The sequence below is a fragment of the Miniopterus schreibersii genome, assembly GCF_964146895.1.
Source record: "Miniopterus schreibersii genome assembly, chromosome: 1".
Taxonomy (NCBI): Eukaryota; Metazoa; Chordata; class Mammalia; order Chiroptera; family Miniopteridae; genus Miniopterus; species Miniopterus schreibersii.
This window is the reverse complement of record NC_138101.1, coordinates 157,543,217-157,549,216: the sequence shown is the minus strand read 5'-3', so window position 1 is coordinate 157,549,216 and position 6,000 is coordinate 157,543,217. Positions and strand designations below refer to the sequence as shown.

Below are 6,000 nucleotides of genomic sequence, written 5' to 3'. Positions count from 1 at the left end.
GGATATTTGAGTTTGTACTGGCATGAAGCAGAGAGCTACTCAGCTACAAATATGGGCCAGTTGTAAGGAAAAGGAAAGATGATCTCAGACAATGGAGCCAACAGTCCAGAGGGCAAAGCCAAAAACTGATCAAACAATGAATTGAAGCAAGGATCAGCAAACTGTAGCCCATAAAGCCAATCCAGCCTCTTGGCTGTTTTTGTATAGCCTCCAAGCTAAGAGCACTGGCAGCCTTTGCTTCTGGGAAGCCAGCTGTCATTAATACCCTGCTGTAGAGAGAGATGAGGACCTGGAGGATGAGACGTCAAGGAAGAGAAAGATCTAGCCGGCTCTCAGCCATTCTAAGAACCCCAGCTGAGGCACCAGAGGAATGAGTGAAGCCACTTTCCATCCCCCAAACCCAGTTGAGCTGCCCCCCCCCCCCAAATCTTGTGGAACAGAGCCAAGCTATCCCAGTCCTGTTCAAATTGTAAAATCAAGAGCAAATAAATGGTTATGTTTTAACCACTACATTTTGGTGGTAATTTGTTACATTGCAACAAGTAACTTGGGTACATTATTTAATCTCTGGACTGGGCAGGAGACTATTTGGGCTCCAGTTTCTTCATCTATAAAAATCTAGAATTGGGCAAATTAATCTCTTAAAGCCTCTTTCTGCTCTGACATTCTATTACTGGGTGAATAATTCTATCATTCTGTATTTTTTTGTAAGTGCCTATCACTGCTGCCTAGTACTATTAGAAGTGTTGAGGTGCAGTAGATAAGAGTGTGAACGAAACAAACCTGGCCTTAGAGGACAATGTGTATGCATAGCAGCAGACATAATCTGAGATCTGTTGTTGTAAACGCTCTCCCCACGCCGTCGGGGGAAAAGAAGGAAAGAAGAAAAAAGAATCTTTGCACTAAGAGATTTATAAGTTCTTTTATACTGGCAGAATTGGCCCACACTCAGATGTTTCTAAACCACGACTTCTAATTGCTTCATTTTTATAATAACATCAGTGTAAGTTCTGTAGCATGAAGCAAAGTCTGACTTTTGCACAGATATGTTTGTTTGGATTTGCTGGGTGCCTAAGATAAGCAAAAACATTTTTTTGTGTACATGGTGGCTTTTATGCATTCCACACGAGAGGGCCTGTCAGGGCACAATCAGGAGTGAGAGGCTGCCTAGAGGAGAGAAAGATGGCAGAATCCTGTCCAGCCATCAGTGTCTGTCCCACAGTGTTCACGGAGCAGGCAGATAAACACAGTGTCTGCCCTGTACAGCTCTGGGCCTAAATTGAAGAGCTATAAATGTAAATCAGAAATTGTATCAAAAGAGTTGCTTTGTTTTCTATTTGTCCTTCTGATAGGGCCTATCATGGATCATTCCAAGTGAAAGAACGGGGTAACAGTGAGCTCTGGGCTGAGTGTCCTGAGACCTCATTTGCAGCCTGGACTTTGCAGCTACCTGGCATAGTAGTGGATGTCTTTCGGCCTTGCTCTCTTTTTTTGAATCCCAGGAGTGAAATGATGCTCAACTGGAAAGTAAAAATGAACGTTTTAAGATAGGAGATTAAAACACAGAAGCATTAAGACTAGGAGAAAGAGCTGCATGGAGTGTGAAAGGAGGGAATTCAAAGGCCCAGGGAGAGGTCTTTGGGATTCTTAGCAGAACATTCCTGCTAGTTTGGGTCGAGTATTTGCGAAGTCACACACAGAAACATGTTTGCTTACATGTTACCCCAGTGGCTTGTGGAAGCAAAGCAGGGAAGAAAAATGAGAGAAACTGCAAAACCAAGTGAGGGAGCCGGCTAAGCGGCTGTGAAAAAACCAGTTGTGAAAGAAGGAACGGAGGAAACTTCTTTGTTGGAACTCGAGGTTCAAAGCCACCGGCCCCACCCAGCAGCGGGAGGCCTGGCGTGAGGCCGCGCAGGGCGCGCGCGTGGGGGGCCGAGTCGGGGCCCCAGAGGCTCGGAGAGAGGAGCGGAGCCCTCCCGGGAAAGGCGCCTCCGGGTGGGAAGGGGCTGGGGGCTTGGCCCCGGCTTCTGCACCGCCCGCCCCCAGTCCTGGCTCTGAGCCTTGGCTGGGCTGGGGCCTAAGGACAGCCCCGCCGCGCGCCTCCCGGGAACGGTGGCCAGAGGTTAAGCTAACATGTTTGCAGACGGTAACGGGGAGCTGCATGCCCAGGGCCCCAGCTCGGGGGAATCACGACTTATGTTTCTTGGAACAATTCTTCCTTCCAAAAAAAAAGTGACTTACCAATCTCAGAGTCTGCTAAAGTCTTGCTAATTTATGCATCTAAACCAGGGCTGAGAACGCCACGTGGCGCTCAAAACCCAAAATGAGTGAGGGAGGCAGAAGCGAGGCCCACGAGGGCCCTCGAGGGAGCCTCGGGGCGCTGAGGGGAAGGCAGGGCCGTGGGCGCGGGGGGCTCCCGGGGCGTTCCGGGCAGGGGCGGGCCCTCGCGGCGGGCGGGGCGGGGCGGGGAGGGGAGGGTGAGTCACCCCGGCGGGGGGGGGCGCGGCCAGGGGAGGGGGAGGGAGAGGCGGGGCGCGGCGGGAGGGGGAGGCGGGGCGGGGCCGGCGGGCGGGGCGGGCCTCGCCTGGGGAGAGGCTGTGGCGGCTATAAATGCCCCACCCAGGCGGCCGAGGGCGCTCGCTCCTGGGGACGCTCACTGCTCGCGGCGCCCGGCCCAGGTAAGCGGCGCGCCCAGCCCGTCCGCTATGGCCCGGGGCGCGGGGAGCCGCGGAGGAGACCGACTTGTGAAGCGGCGCTCGGGCCACGGGGACGGTCCGCGCGGGGGTTCTGCGGCCCGGGGGCGCAGTGGCTAGCGGGGCCGGGCTGGAGGGAGGGCGCCCGTTGTGCCCCGGCGTTGGGGGTGTGGGGCAGGGGGGCTGGGCGGTGCATTCCCCCCAAGTGCTCTCAGGAGGCCCGGCGAGGCGGCGCAGGGGAGGGGGCGGGGGGAGGCTCCGCATTCCGGATGCGGTAGGCGCGGGCAAGGTGGGGGGTTAGGGTGTGGCCGCCCGGGGAGCCCCAAGTCCCAAGCGGGGCAGTCGTGCGGGGCGTTTACCTACACGTTTAACAAAAGCTTTACAGTTATCTGGAAAGTAATCCCCTTCTGTTCCAAGTTACTTGACTCGAAACAAATGCGCGTTTGTGGAACTGGAGCCGACCAGCCGGAGGGCAGCGGTGGGGGCAGGCGGAGAGGTGGGAGTTTTTAGTAGCAACTCTCTCCCCAATGAAACAAGACAAAATGGGAAAAACACACACCGTCTATTCCCCTTTGTCTAGATTATCTCGTCAGAGAAGCAACTTCTGATTTCCGTGTGTCTGGAGAGTTTCCCACTTGGTTGACCACTTTTGAATCAGGGAGGAAGTGTCCTCCTGGGCCCTGTGCGGGGTTGTCACGGCGATGCCACAGTGAGTGGCGCTGAGGGTGCAGAGAAGGGCGTGGCCCCTGCGCCTCTCCTGGCAGCTGCGTGGCGCGGACCCCGCCTGCTGTGGGAGGGCTGCGCTCCATCCGCGGGCTTCCTTACCTGTCCCAGGGGTTTAAGGATGCGCATCTCTACCTCCATTCACATAGGGTTATGTGTAAAGGGCACTGAAAACATTCAGTGCCATGCAATGGTAGAGTGTCATTTTTGTGTTAAGATTTGTCATTTTAAAGCTATGGGTATTCTGAATTTGCGTGTAAAAGAGCAGTGGCCTATGGGTGCGTGTTGGATCTTTACCAAGAACCCTAAGTTCTGGAGCCCCGGAATCTGGGCCTCTGAGTTTAGATGGATTCTTCTCCAAAGTGTGTGCTGCTGTGCCTGTCTGGAACTTGTAGGTTTGAAACATAGAATGCACTTTCCCGCTGAAACAGTGTTATAGGAGGTGCCTTGGTTCCCAGGCTAGCCCAGAAACCCCTGCTTAATGTGCCCTGATTTCTAAGGACTGACAGTACATGCCTCATTTGGGGGATGGGGGTAATAGGGGGAGGAAAGGTGGAAGGGTGAGGGAGAACACATGGGTAGGAAGAATAAACCACCGAAATATTTTTTCTGAAACTTTTATTAGTTTTAAGGTTGATGCAGATTAAATTATTTTAATTGGAAAATCATGTCTGCCCTCTTTCCACTTTTCTCTGCCTTCCTCCTGCCTCCTTAGAGACCCTCTTTATTTACATCTTACAAAAGCGATCCAGGCTTATCCACTTCTGCATCACTCCTCCTTTTCATTTCAGTGTCCTTAACACCCAGCTAGGGATTAGCAAACTGAATCAATATTCATTCATATTCACTAATATTCAATATTAGGAATGGTTGGTTGTCCTAATCTTCAACAACCCAGGGGGGTTGTGTTATTTAAAAAAACGAGAAAACCTTGTTATCTAAACAGATCTGTAATTTATAGAAGTTGAGGCTTTGGAACCAAGGAGCCACATAAAAATATTCAGACACTGTAGAGAGAGATTTTAGATGAGGCCAAGTTCAGAGAGGCGGACTTGAAGAGGTATCCTGTGTGGCCAGTGGCTTAGCACTTCCCTTCCCTCTCCTAAGTCCCTCAGTTCTCTAAAACCTACAAGGGCTTCTCCGAAAGTATCCGTCATATCTGCAGTGGAAGGGTGTGGCCGTCAATATGCATTTTTTCAGTTGGGGGTTTGAAATTTGGAGAGTGCCTGGATTTTGTAATTTCCTGCAGTGCCAAGTGGCCTGCTTGGGGTAAATGCCTAGGGAGGATTGCTGACTCACTGGCTTTGATCAGGAGCTTGGTCTTGGATTCACATCTCAATACTTACCATCCATCCTGTGTCTGAGCTATTAAAGTACTGTATTGATTAACATTAGGCCAGCAGTCCTGGCCATTAGTTTTCTAATTTCTAATTTAAGTAGTTTTTTTGGCAAGGTAGATAACTTTCTATAATTGCTATTGATTTTGAGGTCTGTAGGCTCTTCCCTCACCACTGGGCCTAGACTCAGGCACTAACACACTGTCATGGACCTTTGTTCTTGCTCTTTGTGTGGAACTCTGGGCCAACTGAGGCATTTTTCATTAATTGAGGGTGGGTGTGTCACAAAGGAGTCCCAGGCTCTGCTGGGCTGCTTTAAACTTCCATTCATTCTACAATATTTATTAACGACCCGCTATGTTCTATTCACAGTTCTAGGCACTGGGGATACAGCAGAGAACAAAACAGACAAAAAGCAGACTTAAGTAAGTGAATTGATAGGCAGTAATTGGAGTTTGAATGTTACATATCCTCAAATCCGTGTTAGTTTCCAAGCGTGGCTGGGGCTCCTTTCCCCTTTAATTCAGCTGTTCACAGATCTGAGCATCACATTTAACCTTAGGGAAGCTGTTGTTGAAAGTTATTGTGACTTAACCTGCCTTCTGGATTTGACTGTGAGAATTCGATAGCAATGGAATGTTCCTCCTTTTTGACGTGGGATTCCACCCTCATTTTCCCCGGTGCCACGCCCTATTCTAGTTTTAGGCTAACTCAGAGGAAATTCCAGTCCTTAAAAAAATTCTTTCCGCCCATTCACTGTCCGGTATATTTTTCCCTCTCCTGTTGCCAGAGGCAGTCTCTGTCTACTCTGTTGGGGAGCAGATCAGCAGGAGGGGTCAGGAGGTAGGTACCCAGGTTTGTTCTGGGTGGTTCCCTGGAGATTACCTCCAAATCTCCTTTTCAGGATACACCTTGAAGCTTTTAAACCACCTGAGCTCAATCTTGTCAGAGAGAGGTCAGTAGCATCCACACTGTCGTCTAATCCCGGGCTACCTGTGGGAAGTCCTGACTTCCTGGAGGGCTGTGACTGGGATCCTTGCCCTTTGTCTCCCTGCCACACCCAGTCTACGCCCTCGCAGCCGAGGAAGTCAGAGGCCCAAGGCCTCTCTTCAAATCCTTCTTCCTTCCCACCGCTTTCCTTCCTTTCCTGCCATAGGAGAGGTAGGTTCCGATTCCACATGGTCCAGTGGACAGAGCTAGGTCCCCAGTGCCCTGGCCAGGACAGAGGTGGGGTTAGAGCTGGGGTG

The 6,000-nt window shown here is 51.2% G+C and overlaps 1 protein-coding gene across 2 annotated transcripts in view; it reads left to right on the top strand.

Annotated features, from left to right (window-relative positions):
* The first annotated feature begins 2,576 nt into the window (after nt 1-2,576).
* Nucleotides 2,577-6,000, top strand: part of ANXA2 (annexin A2) — a 40,837-nt gene continuing 37,413 nt past the window's right edge. Inside the window, exons 1-2 of one of the 2 annotated variants that reach the window (XM_081123885.1) lie at nt 2,633-2,678; nt 5,126-5,178. The gene's annotated coding sequence lies outside the window, so the exon portion shown is untranslated. Of the gene's footprint in view, nt 2,679-5,125; nt 5,179-6,000 lie in introns of both variants that reach the window. The other variant, XM_081123886.1, reaches the window with a different exon arrangement.